Source organism: Ambystoma mexicanum, chromosome 3q (genome assembly GCF_040938575.1).
Source record: "Ambystoma mexicanum isolate Mex_15411 chromosome 3q, UKY_AmexF1_1, whole genome shotgun sequence".
In the NCBI taxonomy this organism is placed as follows: Eukaryota; Metazoa; Chordata; class Amphibia; order Caudata; family Ambystomatidae; genus Ambystoma; species Ambystoma mexicanum.
The window spans coordinates 383,148,286-383,161,940 of record NC_090926.1 but is presented as its reverse complement, the minus strand read 5'-3'; the positions used below and the strand labels follow the sequence as shown (position 1 = coordinate 383,161,940).

The window sequence follows — 13,655 nt, the reverse complement described above, 5'->3', positions numbered from 1 at the left end:
AGCCAACTTCTCAGGACTGTTCGCGGACTTTCGCAGCAAAAACACCAGTTTTTTTGTTTCTTGCAGCCATATCCCATCCCATCCCATCCTCATCACCCCTCACCTCCCCAGAGATTATTTGTTAAGTTTGACAAGTGTGTTTTTTAATATGTTTTTAGCGCGATGTCCGCAGACACCGGTCACGAATGCAAGATGGCGGGTGTTTCCAAAAATCTGACGCACTTCACACTTTCCACCATCCAATCAGTGGGCGCGTCCGCTGTCTGCGGACACCACGTTGCCCGGGGAGCGAACAGGGAAGCATGTTCGTGGAGCCGACAGATATCACACATTTTTTGGGACCTACTTTTTGGTCATTTTAAAAGAAACTACTGGATAGATTTCCACCAAGCCGCTGCTCCGGCCGCAAATTTGGTGAAAATCCGTATAGTAGTTTGGGCTGTAGGCATGAGCAAAGGTATTCTCCATTCAGTCTATGGGGAAAAAAGACATTTTGGGACCCTCCCCTATAACTTTGCCCCGCCTAGACCAAACCTCACCAAGCTTTGCAAGATTCAGAGTGGACCATATACTTTTTTTGCAAAGTTTGGTGAGGATTCGTCCAGGGGGAGCGAAGTTATAAGCCGCCCAAAAAGTGCTATTCCTATGGGTTTAGCAACTTAACCATAACTACACACACACACACACACACACACACACACACACACACACATACGCATTCAGGGCTAGCAAATTCCTAAAAATCCCACCAGACATGCAGGACAAATTCTTTAGTTAAAATTCTTGACCTAAGAGAAATGCACTCGCCCAATGGTGATGGATGACAAAAAATTGACCACTGCTTTTTATAAAATGGTGCACGTTACTATAAACACACTTCATATTTGGTCAATGCTGATATCCAAAGGCCAGCCGTGAAACTTCTATTTTCTACTTACTGCAAACAAGGTTTGTTTGCAGTAAATGGCAAATAAAACTTTCAAACATCCCCATACACGTCAGGCAGGTTTCAGACAGAGTTTCTCAACCATTCATCAATGCTTCTTCATCTTGAGTTAATTTATCAGTAAATATTGCAAGGTCGGGCGGGGGGGGGGCCTGTTTGAGGCCTTCTTGGACCTTGAGATAGCTTTTGACTAATCGATCGACAGGGCGGCTCTCTGGAAGAAGTAAGACAGATTGGGGGTTCCAGCAGGGGGTTGCTGAAATTGATTCAGGTCTGTTAAAGGGATACCAAGTCGGCAGTCGGTGTACAAAGGCAAGGGAAAATACCCCTTTATTTAAACCTATAAAAGGGTAAAACAAGGTTGCCTACTAGCCCCTTTGCTGTTCACGATGATTATGGCTGACTTTGACCCAGGCAAAGCTGATGGTAGAATCCTTTGTGCCGAATTGAGGAGGATGGAGTATAGCAAATTATTATATTTGGAAGACATTGTGCTATTAGCTCTTACCCCAAGTTCCCTCAAATTGGTTTGGTATGTGCTAATACATTTGAAAACAGACTAACATTAAATAAAAATACATTTTTTTAAAAATCATGATTTTTGGCAAGCTACCCAAATCTTGCATAAATTGGGGAAATTGAAGGAACTAGATAAATACCTGTATTTAGGCAACTTGTTCTCTAGAGGTGGTAGATGGGATAGCCACATAAAATATCAAGCAGAAAGAGCAGCCCTCGGGTTAAGGGGCCTTTGCGATTTTACCATATGTATGGGGCCCATAAACGGAACATGCGTTTGGGAGGTTTATAAGCTGAAGGTTGCATCCTTAATGTTGTATGGTAGCGAAGTCTGGAGTCACAAGGACTATAAATACCTGGAGGTTCTTCAGAACAGTTTCCCAAGACAGCTGCTTGGGTGGCCGCCTTGCTGTCCGAGTGGTGCTTCGAAGTTAGAGTTGGGACTTCAGGGCGTATGTTTTTACTACAATCCAGACTCACACCATAATGGGCAAGGCTCAAATTAGGCTTTGTTCCTAATGCCATCGTGGCTGCTGGATTCCAAGAGTTTGAGGCCTCTGGAAGTGAACTGAAATATGAGCGGTCCAAATACAGGCGCAGTCTCTGGCACGAGTTCCGATTAGGAACGGGGAAGTACCGTGAGCCTGGCACATTAAAGCAAGCTAAGGATAGTATTCTCTCCTGGTCAAAGGGAAAGGCCCTTGACTCTGAGGGGGCACATTGTAAATCCTTACCATCACTGGCCTGGTACTTCGATATGAAGTTGGGTCCAGGCCCCATTACTAAAATAAACTCACCAGCAGGCAGAATGCTGCCGATTTTGGCATGTTTAAATCTATTGCCTCCGTCTAAAATGATGAGCTGGATGAGGGTGTCATGGTACAGAGTGTAGAGACCACTAAAGAGGACCCAGTAAAGGGCCAAACCCAGCAGAACGCAGAGGTTGTGTGGATTAACCACACAAAACATAGAATTCATCCTTATAGGAGACTTATGCCCTATTTGCAGGAAAAAGGCCTTAAGAACTACATTACCCAGACTTCCCTGGGCCCAGAACTACAGGGACAAGCCCAAAAGGGACGGGACTTGCGCGCCCGTGCGCACGTGACCAACCAAAGCACGGGGCTTGTGCTTAAGCTGCCGACCGGAGAAGACGCCTCCTGAAGAGCTCTGTGTGCAGGGATCAGCACGAGGGGCCACGTCCCAACCAACCCCAACCCAGGCCCCTCGCCGAGAGAAGCTAAGTACCGCAAGCGTTAGGCAGACTCCAGTTGCAAGGGGGAGGACGCGCAAGGCCGCGACGCCACTTGTGGCGCTAGCACGACCAGTGAAGGTTGCCAGGGGCACGCACAGGGGGCTCCGCCCACGATCCACTGTCCCCCTGCTACAGGACAGCTAAGTCTTTTCACTGGGCAACGGAATGAAAACCAGATCTAACACGCGCATAACGCTGCGCCGGCTCACGAGCGCAGAGAAGTGCATAAGATTTGCATGATAATTAGCCATGAGGAGGAACCGCGTAGAACAGTGCGGTTAGGCCGCCACACGCCACGTGCAGCAGATCGCACATCCATAATTCGCATCACTCAAGGGTCGGCGACCCAGTGAATCCACCAGTACAGTGCGGGGCACATGCGGCTTATTCCGCATGTGCCGATCATTAAGGGCGTTAACCCGTGTACTAACTCATAGTGCTCCGCACTGCTAGCACACACAACAGGTTGAAGAATTAACCAATTGCATGCTGGCAAAGTACTGTTTAAAGTGTGTGCAGGAACACACCATTTAGTAATTCCTTGTTCTCTTGCAGCGGTAATACGCTCCAGACAGATACCGGACCTGACAGTACGCAGGCAGGAGGCCAGTGCTCAACCCAGAGATAAGTCTCTTTAAACTCACTGTTGTGCATAGTGTAAAGTGTAATGTATGATTATTGTGTTCTCCTTTGTCCCCTTCCCTACCCACCACCCCTCTCCTAAACCTCTCACCGGTTACCCTACTGCTGAACCTATCCAACCAACATGTTCCTAACCCTCTTTCCCCGCTGGAGTCTCAGCGCCTTGTGTAAGTTACAACTTGCAGGCGTTCAGACTGCGGAGGGGATGGTTGGTTCGTGCCACTCCTGAGCCTGAAGACTGGAGCCCTGACAGAAGCACAAGCCCAAGTGTACCAGGCTCCTGGGTGGTACGGGCCAGCCAGGTTATGGAGGACCTTACAAAAGTCCTGCAAGACTTGCAGGCCGAGCTCGCTGCCACTAGGCATGATTATGCGGTGCTGGCCACTCAGGTGCGCAACTTAGCTGCACAGACCTCTCCCCTTCCAGGTGGTGCAGCCACTCCTAGCCCTGTTCAGGTTCATGTGTCCCCAGAACCCGTAGTGCCCCTAGCCCCACCAGAAAGATACTCAGGGGACCCACAAAAGTATCAAACTTTCCTTACTCAATGCAAACTCCATTTCTTAACCAAGCCCACTGTGTTTAGGTCTATCCAGGCTAGGACTGCCTTTGTTATATCTTATTTAACTGGTGATGCAGCGGCCTGGGCGACTCCTCTGGTGCAAAGGGATGATGGGGTTCTTTATGATTGGGAAGAATTCCAAGCTGAGTTTGGCAAAATCTTTAAACGCAAGGCGGCGACCATATGCAAAGACCGTGAGCTATTGAGTTTGAGTCAAGGAAGTAAAGAATTGATCACTTATGTGACTCAGTTCAACCGTTTGGTAACTAGCCATGGGAAAAACAGATGTCGCTGTTTTATCAGGGATTGAGGGATGAAAAGACCTCATTGCTCAAGTGGATCCGCAGCCACAGGACTGTCCGGCGATGATAGACTTAGCCTTGCGTTTGGATCATCGCCAGACAGAGCGTCGAGGCGACAAAAGACGTGGAGAGATACGGCCCATAGCTAGATTGGACCAATCTCGAGCCCCACGCCCAACCGGCTCTTCTGAAAGATCAGTAGATGAGCCAATGCAGATTGGTTCGGTCAAAGGCCCTCTTACCAAAGAGGAGAAGGAGCGTCGACGCAAAGAGGGGCTTTGCCTATATTGCGGCACCACAGGACACTTTGTAAAAGAATGTCCTACAAAGCCTAAGTCGCAGGGAAACGCCACGGCGCAGTGTTTGTAGGGGTAGAACAGTCGAGCCAGGTAGTGGAAGTTACCCCCGTGGTCGGGTTTGTTAACTTTGCCCCACATGTCACGTTGTCAGGAGTCTTGGGGTTTTTGGGTCGGGAGGTCCCTGTAACTCTCCTCTTGGACTCAGGAGCCACGGGTAACTTCATCGATATTACCTACGCTCGTAAACTGGGTATACCATTGTGTCCTAAAGATTCCCCTGAGGTTGTGAGAGCGGTCGATGGGACCGCTTTGTGTTCCGGTCCAGTAACCGATAGTACACAAGTTCTGATGTTACGTTGCCAACAGCACCACATAGAGAAAATTCAATTCGACCCGATAGCAGCCCCACAATTTGGCATAATTCTGGGTCTTCCTTGGCTTGGTAAACACAACCCCCCAAGTAGTATGGTCTACTGGGCAGGTGTCGTTCACTTCCCCAGACTGCATGATGCAATGTAACACTCCAGCGCATAGTCTGAAGTCCGAAGGCGATTCTGGCCTTAGTATTGGTGCTACAGCTACAGACGGAGTGGATTTGAGCACCCTACCCCCTGAGTATCAGGAGTATGCCGACGTGTTCAGTAAACGGGCTGCTGAATCTTTACCACCCCACAGATCATTTGATTGTCGAATTGATCTTGAACCCGGGGCAGTGCTGCCGTGTAGCCGTATTTATGCACTCACAGAAGCTGAGACAGAACATCTGAAGAAGTACATAAACACCAATTTGCAAAACGGTTTTATTAGACCCTCGAATTCCCCAGTCTCGTCTCCTCTCTTCTTCATACCGAAGAAGACCGGAGATCTGAGAACATGCATAGATTATCGCGGGGTTAATCGTATCACAGTTAAGAACAGGTATCCCTTACCATTGATCCCAGTACTGTTAGATCAAGTTCGTAAGGCAACCATCTATACTAAGTTAAAACTACGTGGAGCCTATCACCTGGTACGAGTACGGGCCGGAGATGAATGGAAAACGGCTTTTAGAACCAAATTTGGCCTGTACGAGTATCAGGTGATGCCTTTCGGCCAATGTAACGCTCCGGCGGCCTTCCAGCACTTCCTCGATGAGGTATTGCGTGGTTATCTAGATGTGTTTGCCATAGTATACATAGATGATATGTTGATCTATTCCCAGAATCAGCACGATCATGTGGGACATGTTAAGGCGGTTCTACACCGACTAAGGGAACATCGTCTGTTCGCTAAAATAGAGAAATGTGAATTCCACCGTACTACGGTGGAGTTTCTGGGATACTTTTTGACTCCTTCGGGTGTGCAAATGGATCAGCGCAAGGTTCAAGCGGTGTTAAGTTTGGACGGCGCCTACAACTGTCAAAGGGGTACAAGCCTTTCTAGGATTCGCTAATTTCTACAGGCGCTTCATTAAAGGCTTTTCAGAATTGGTGACGCCTATCACCAAACTACTACAAAAAGGGAGAGCCTACCATTGGGACAAGGCAGCGGATCAAGGTTTCCAGCGTTTAAAACAGGCTTTTACCACGGCACCTGTTCTGCAACACCCCAATTCAGCACAGCCATTTATCGTAGAGACGGATGCCTCCACTTATGCTCTCGGAGCAGTACTTTCAAAACAAGATCCACAAACTGGATTAATGCATCCAGTGGCTTACTATTCTAGAAAGTTACTGCTGGCGGAAACACATTATACTATAGCCGATCGAGAGCTGCTAGCGATAAAAGCGGCATTTGAGGAGTGGCGACATTACCTTCTGGGGGCGCGTCACACCATAACGGTGATCACTGACCATCGAAATCTGCAATTCATTAAAACTGCCAAAACTCTTAGTCCCCGACAATTACGTTGGGCATTGTTTTTTGCGGATTTCGACTTATCACTTATCGCCCAGGAACAGAAAATAAAAAAGCTGATATATTGTCTCGATATCCTGATATCGACGTCAAGGTAGCAGCCGAACCGCTTCCAATTGTGCCGGCCACCCGTATAGTGGGTAGTATAGCAGGAAGGCCAAACATCTTTGAAGATGTCTTGAGGCAATGACGGCTCAGGAATTACGAGAATGGAGCACTAGAGGATCAAAGCATGTACTCATGGGCGGGCCCCGCTATTACAGTAAAGCCTTGTATTTACCTACGGAAACCCTCTGAAAAGAAGTACTACGATGGTGTCATGATGCAGTGACGACAGGCCACCCAGGTATTGCCAAGACTCAACAAAACGTTGCACGTCATTACTGGTGGCCCACTCTCCATCGTGATGTGCGGATTTATGTATCAGAATGTGACACGTGTGGGAGACAAAAAGCAAGTCATCAGAAGCCAGCAGGCTTGTTACGACCTTTACCCACTCCTCCCACTCCATGGCACACTGTCACCATGGATCTGATTGTGGATTTGCCGCCTATCCAAGGCTATACGTCCATACTAGTGGTCGTGGATTCACTGAGTAAAATGGGCCACTTCATTCCTTGTAAGGGGGTCCCCACAGCAGGGGAGCTAGCAGAGTCGTTTCTGCAAAATATTGCACGTCTGCATGGATTACCCACACGAGTCATTACAGATCGTGGTCCGCAGTTTACCTCTCGGTTTTGGCGGGCATTTTGCCGGTTAATAGGAATGGAGGTGAGTTTATCCTCTGGATATCACCCCGAGACGGATGGCCAGACCGAGAAGGTAAACCAAGGATTGGAACAGTATCTGCGCTGTTACACTACAAGTGCAGAGGCTTCTTGGATCCACTATGTGTGGTTGGCAGAGATTGCCTATAACAACACAGTGCACACGTCTACTAAGTATACACTATTTTACGGAGTATACGGTTACCATCCAAGGGTTTTGCCTACGGCCGCTAGCTCACCACAGGACAATCTGCCCACTTTAATTGGAAAACAAGCCCATGCTCAACGGGTCTGGGTCAAAATACAACAGAATTCGGATCTAGCCAAGAGTACCTATAAGTCATATGCCGATAGGAAACGTAGAGAAGGTCCCCAGTATAAACAGGGTGATCGAGTTTGGCTCTCCACACGTAATATTCGGTTAGCGGGTCATCGGAAACTGCAACCACGGTACTTAGGGCCATTTAGTATATCCGCAGTGATTAATCCAGTGGCAGTGAGGCTGAACCTACCCAGCCAAATGAAAATCCACCCCACCTTCCATGTTTCTTTATTAAAACCTGCAAAAGCCTCCATTCGCACAAAACGCCCACCACCTGTGTTGGTTGAAGGACACCCAGAATATGAGGTGGAAGCTATCTTAAATTCGCAACAACGACAGGATGGGTTGTACTATCGGGTTGACTGGGTGGGGTATGGTCCTGAGGATTGGTCTTGGGAGCCAGCACGTAATGTACATGCTACAAGATTGGTTAAAGAATTTCATCGAAATTACCCAAACAAACCCAAACCACGGTCCTTCTGTGCAGGGGGGGGGGGGGGGGGGGAGTACTGTAATGGTACAGAGTGTAGAGACCACTAAAGAGGACCCAGTAAAGGGCCAAACCCAGCAGAACGCAGAGGTTGTGTGGATTAACCACACAAAACATAGAATCCATCCTTATAGGAGACTCTTATGCCCTATTTGCAGGAAAAAGGCCTCAAGAACTACATTACCCAGACTTCCCTGGGCCCAGAACTACAGGGACAAGCCCAAAAGGGGCGGGACTCGCGTGCGCACGAGACCAACCAAAGCACGGGGCTTGTGCTTAAGCTGCCAACCAGAGAAGACGTCTCCTGAAGAGCTCTGTGTGCAGGGATCAGCACGAGGGGCCACGCCCCAACCAACCCCAACCCAGGCCCCTCGCCGAGAGAAGCTAAGTACCGCAAGCGTTAGGCTGACTACAGTTGCAAGGGGGAGGACGCGCAAGGCTGCGACGCCACTTGTGGGGCTAGCACGACCAGTGAAGGTTGCCAGGGGCACGCACAGGGGGGCTCCGCCCACGATCCACTGTCCCCCTGCTACAGGACAGCTAAGTCTTTTCACTGGGCAACGGAACGAAACCCAGAGCTAACGCGCACATAACGCTGCGCCGGCTCACGAGATCAGAGCAGTGCATAAAATTTGCATGATAATTAGCCATGAGGAGGAACCGCGTAGAACAGTGCGGTTAGGCCGCCACACGCCACGTGCGGCAGATCGCACATCCACAATTCGGATCACTCAAGGGTCGGCGACCCAGTGAATCCACCAGTACAGTGCGGGGCCACATGCGGCTTATTCCGCATGTGCCGATCATTAAGGGCGTTAACCTGTGTACTAACTCAGTGCTCTGCACTGCTAGCACACGCAACAGGGTGAAGAATTAACCAATTGCATGCTGCAAAGTATTGTTTAAAGTGTGTGCAGAAACACACCATTTAGTTATTCCTTGCTCTCTTGCAGCGGTAATACGCTCCAGACAGATACCGGGCCTGAGAGTACGCAGGCAGGAGGCCAGTGCTCAACCCAGAGATAAGTCTCTTTAAACTCACTGTTGTGCATAGTGTAAAGTGTAATGTATGATTATCGTGTTCTCCTTTGTCCCCTTCCCTACCCACCACCCCTCTCCTAAACCTCTCACTGGTTACCCTACTGCTGAACCTATCCAACCAACGTGTTCCTAACCCTCTTTCCCCGCTGGAGTCTCAGCGCCTTGTGTAAGTTACAACTTGCAGGCGTTCAGACTGCGGAGGGGATGGTTGGTTCGTGCCACTCCTGAGCCTGAAGACTGGAGCCCTGACAGAGGGGTTCAGGTAAATGTGACTGTAAGACAGGGTTACAGGAGGATCTGATTCATTTTCTTCTCACCTGTCCACATTATCATGATTTGAGGAAGGAAAGGTTAAACCCGTATTTTCGGAGTAAGCAGATTACGGTTATTAAGGAAGCAATGTATATGGTCCTAAATTCAGAGGATACTTTTTTTTGTACGATTCGGCTGAATTTGTAAAATGAGCTTTAGACATAAATGAGAATAGGAAAGTAATTTGCAGGAGGTATAAAGCGGTCATCCATCGGAAGGGGTAAGCTCTGCCAGCTGCTGAACATGCATGCTTACAAGAAAACTAAAAAAGGGAAGATCCCTGTGGGACATCACAGTGGAAGAAGCAGTAGGCCGAGGTAACAGGTATCATGGATACTGCCCACTTCTAGTCCACAAATAAAAAATAACACCAGTACCCAAGTGACAGAGGTGATTGAGACAATGGTCGAACGTCAAAAGCTGCCAAGTCAGGCGAGAGCTCCTACATCACCCTATCACGCAGCCCACCAAGACTACGTTTTTGTATTTTACACCACTACGGATTGTGAAGGTGTAGTTGGGAGAATTAGTAGTACTGTAATTCACTTCATTAGTGAAACATACCAATGAGGAATCACCCAAAAAGTAGTTAATGGTAAAAGGAACATTTCCAGAAAACAGGTGGAAACCTGCAGGATGTAATGTCACCAAAAGAAGATTCATTGGTTGTTGAGAACGGAAACGTTAGGTATTATTGAAGGAGCCAACTGAGCCCTTACTAAAAGAAAGCGGGAGTCAATTTTGGATTGAAACAGGGTGGTGTTGCTTAAAAATCAAATTTCACAAGAGGTAAAAGGTGGTCGGATAAAAATAGAACTTATAAAAAAACACACATTCATCGTTCCTGGATTTATGTTTCCTGAAGATTGCCAGTTCGCACACATTTTTGCTTTGGGACAAAGTGGTTTGTAATTTGGTTTTAAATTAAGTGTGCAGTGCATGATTGAACATGTTCAGTATTTTGTTCGTTTCAGCCTCAATTGCAATGTGTTTGTACAAAGACAGCTGAAGCATTAGTTTAATTTAAAATCATACCACCTCACTGAGAAGAGCAGGAATCTTTTCTTATGGCAAATGACTAAACATAGGACCAGACTTCTAGAGAGGCCTACATTGTGTTGCAGTTCCTTTTCCCTTCTCTCCTAACCATTCACTTATTTCCAAACAAATTTGTATGCTAATCAAATGGCTTTAACTTTGCCACTACTTCAAAGCATAACACGTGAATATATCTTGTACTATTTTATCACAGTCCAGTTTAATCTGACTTTCACATTAGAACTGACTTCACTCCCAAGAAACATAGAAGCGATATGGTCATGTGCACTTCTCGGTAATACTGCGGGGCCAGTATCATTGTGACAACTGAAATGTGCATTGCAGCATTAGTAGATGCACAGGAATAGTAGGACTATTTGAATTAACAAAGATCAAATGCCTAAATCATTCAGATTGTCGTGTTCCTACGAATAGATAAATTTATTTTGTTTTAATATGTTGGTTAACCATAGAAATAGATTTCAATTTTACTGGCCATTCTCTTAGAAATATAGATCACTAGCTTGGACAACAACCACCAATATGCCAACAACGCCCAGAACTACCCAAAAAAAGTTAATTTCGTCAACGATATTGATCAAAAGGCAGCGTCTCACTTACTGAAGCGTGGATCTCAAACTATTACTGGAAACTGAACCTCACGGACACAGAATTCGTACTGATGTATACAGTTCATCTGACTGTGCACTGCACAACATGTAGTCTCGTAATTGCATAGTCTCGATTTCCACTTTCGGATATCCTCCAGAATACGCATTCACTGCTCGTCCATGTGCATATTCCTGACACGCCCTTTACTGTACATACTTTCTCGAAATGCTGACCGAGTCACGCCCCCTCTCCACATCTCTTACTACGGCAGTAACCTAGTACCTCCTTTTCCATCCCCTACTGCCCCCAGCCTCCTCTTCCGGATGTCTATGGTGGCCTCCACGCATCCACTTGCCTTGGGCCCCTGCGCCTCATCTTTTCTGGGCCTCTCCAGCACCACCCTCTCCTATTCTCATCCAAACTCCACTCGCCCTAAACTCCACTTACCGCTTAGCCAACGTGTTCTGCACCACAGTGCCAATCTTTCCTCTGCCACTTCTGTATTGCTGTCTCCATGTCATGTGGTGGACACGCATCCAACAGCAGGCTAGCATGTCAGAAAACGGTGAGGAATGTAAAGATGTTAGGCGAATCAGTAGCAATCTGAATTTTTGAAACCGATTGCCAATGCTCACACTGGGGAAAATATTGCGAGAATGACAGGATCCCATTCATCCTCCTCATAGGCTCTACCAAGCATGCTCAAATCCAGAACTGGGTTAAGTAAATTAAACTTAATGGCTTCTCTCCTCATCTCACATCCAGCGTGAGGTCTCTCAGCTTCACCATCAAGATCCACATCACAAAGAAACCCCAGAGAGCCTGATACCACCCCTCTCTCTTTGCAAAATCACAGCCTTCACCACGATTTGGGACCAGCTCGATACTGCTCTTCCTGTCCCCGTGGATCGCTCAGCGCTGGGTGCTGGTCCTGGTGCTCCGACCCGCTCTTCGTCCTCTTGCCCTCAGACGTGACTGTGCCCTCTCGCTGCGTTCTCCTGGGGTCGGACGTGGCTGGTCGTGGTCCCGCTGGTCTGTTGCTGCGGGGAACCTTTGCGTGGTCTCCGGGATGCCTCGTCCCCTCGCTGCACTTACAGTCCTACTCGCCTGCTAACAAGAACTGACAGGAACGCCTTCTCCAGCCTGGCTCCTCCTGCATCCCTTCTACCTTTCTTCCTGGCACACTCCTTGTAACACTCCTTGACAGCCGGCGAGGCAGCAGTGTATTCTTCTTGCCTACCTTCTTGGCGCACTCCTTGCAACACTCCTTGCCTTTGCCTTGTGTAGCTGCTTGTGAACCTCACCACCACCTAACTGTTCGTGCTGCCAGGTGTCCTGCCTGAAGTCCATATTCGCCGTGACAGAGACGTTTTGTCCCCTCTAGCCACCTGGCGCATTGCTCGCGGCCTCCCTGCCCTTGACCAACGTGGCAGGCCAGGTTCCCCACTACAGCCTTCTGCCTCTGCTGCTTGGTCTCCTCCTGCCGGTACCTCCACACCACCTTTCCACGGCTGCCGGCTATCCTCCCCACCCAGGAGTGAGCGAAATCACAGAACTTCACTGCATTGGCCCTCCAACTTGACTATCTTATTTTTCCTGGCACCACTACTCTTCCAGTAACCATTTTCTGCCCCCTTGTTCAAACATGACTGCAGCTTTCTAGGATCCCTCTAATCTTCCTCATATCATGGCTGTGTGTTTCCTCCACTGGCTCCTCCACATTGTGCCTTGTGCCACTCCCCTCACTTTCAATTGTGGTTGCTGCTGCCTTTGTTCCCCACTTTTCACCATTCACCCGTCTGCTTGATCCCATCCGCTAACACCTCCATACTGCATCTACTGCTGCTGCCTACGCCCTCACCTCTTCTTCCTGGTGCCTCCAGTCCATCCCGAAACCACCGCCCATGACCCTTCCCTCCCAGGATCTGTTACAACAGCTACTGCTCGCTATTTCTCCCCTCCCTCCTTAAGTACCCGGTTCTCTTGAACCTCCTTATTGTTATTGGAATAATCCCACCCACGCTGACCCTCTCCCTCTGTTATGCGATCGTCCAAAACCCCTTTCCAGCACCCCCTCCCCACCCTCTCTCCACCCTTCCACCTTCTCCTTTCCCTCCTACTCTCCTTTTTCCTACTAATGCCCACTCCTCTCCACTATCCTCGTCCCCACTCCTCCAGTCACTCTCCTACCTTCGCTCACCGCCCTAACCTTCTGTACTCCCCTTCCACCAGTCACTCCGCCCTCATGAACATGGCTCTCTGGAACGCCAGATCCATCTGTAATAAAACCACAGCTGTTCTTGACTTATTCCTTCGCCTTAACCTTCACTTCCTCTGCCTAACTGAAACATGGATTCCCCCTCATAACACCTCTGTCCCTGCTTCCGTAACGCCCTCCTCTTCCTCCTTCTTTCACACCCCCCGCCCCCTGGTCGCGGTGGAGGCGTTGGACTCCTCTACCATCCCAAATACATCTCCTCCTCCTCCTCTCCCAACTCTCCCTTCTTTCCCTTCCTTTGAATTCCTTTACAAGTCTTTCTCCTCTCCCCACACTATTTCCTTCCTGATCATCTATCGTCCCCCTGGCCCTCTTTCTTCCTTCTATGAAGACCTTGATCACCTCCTCTCACTCATCTCTCCCTCCCTCTCTCCCCT

At 48.5% G+C, this 13,655-nt stretch overlaps 1 protein-coding gene across 1 annotated transcript in view; it reads right to left on the bottom strand.

The window, feature by feature from the left end:
- NDST1 (N-deacetylase and N-sulfotransferase 1) overlaps window positions 1-13,655 on the bottom strand; it is a 500,062-nt gene that overhangs the window by 472,475 nt on the left and 13,932 nt on the right. The window lies entirely within an intron of this gene.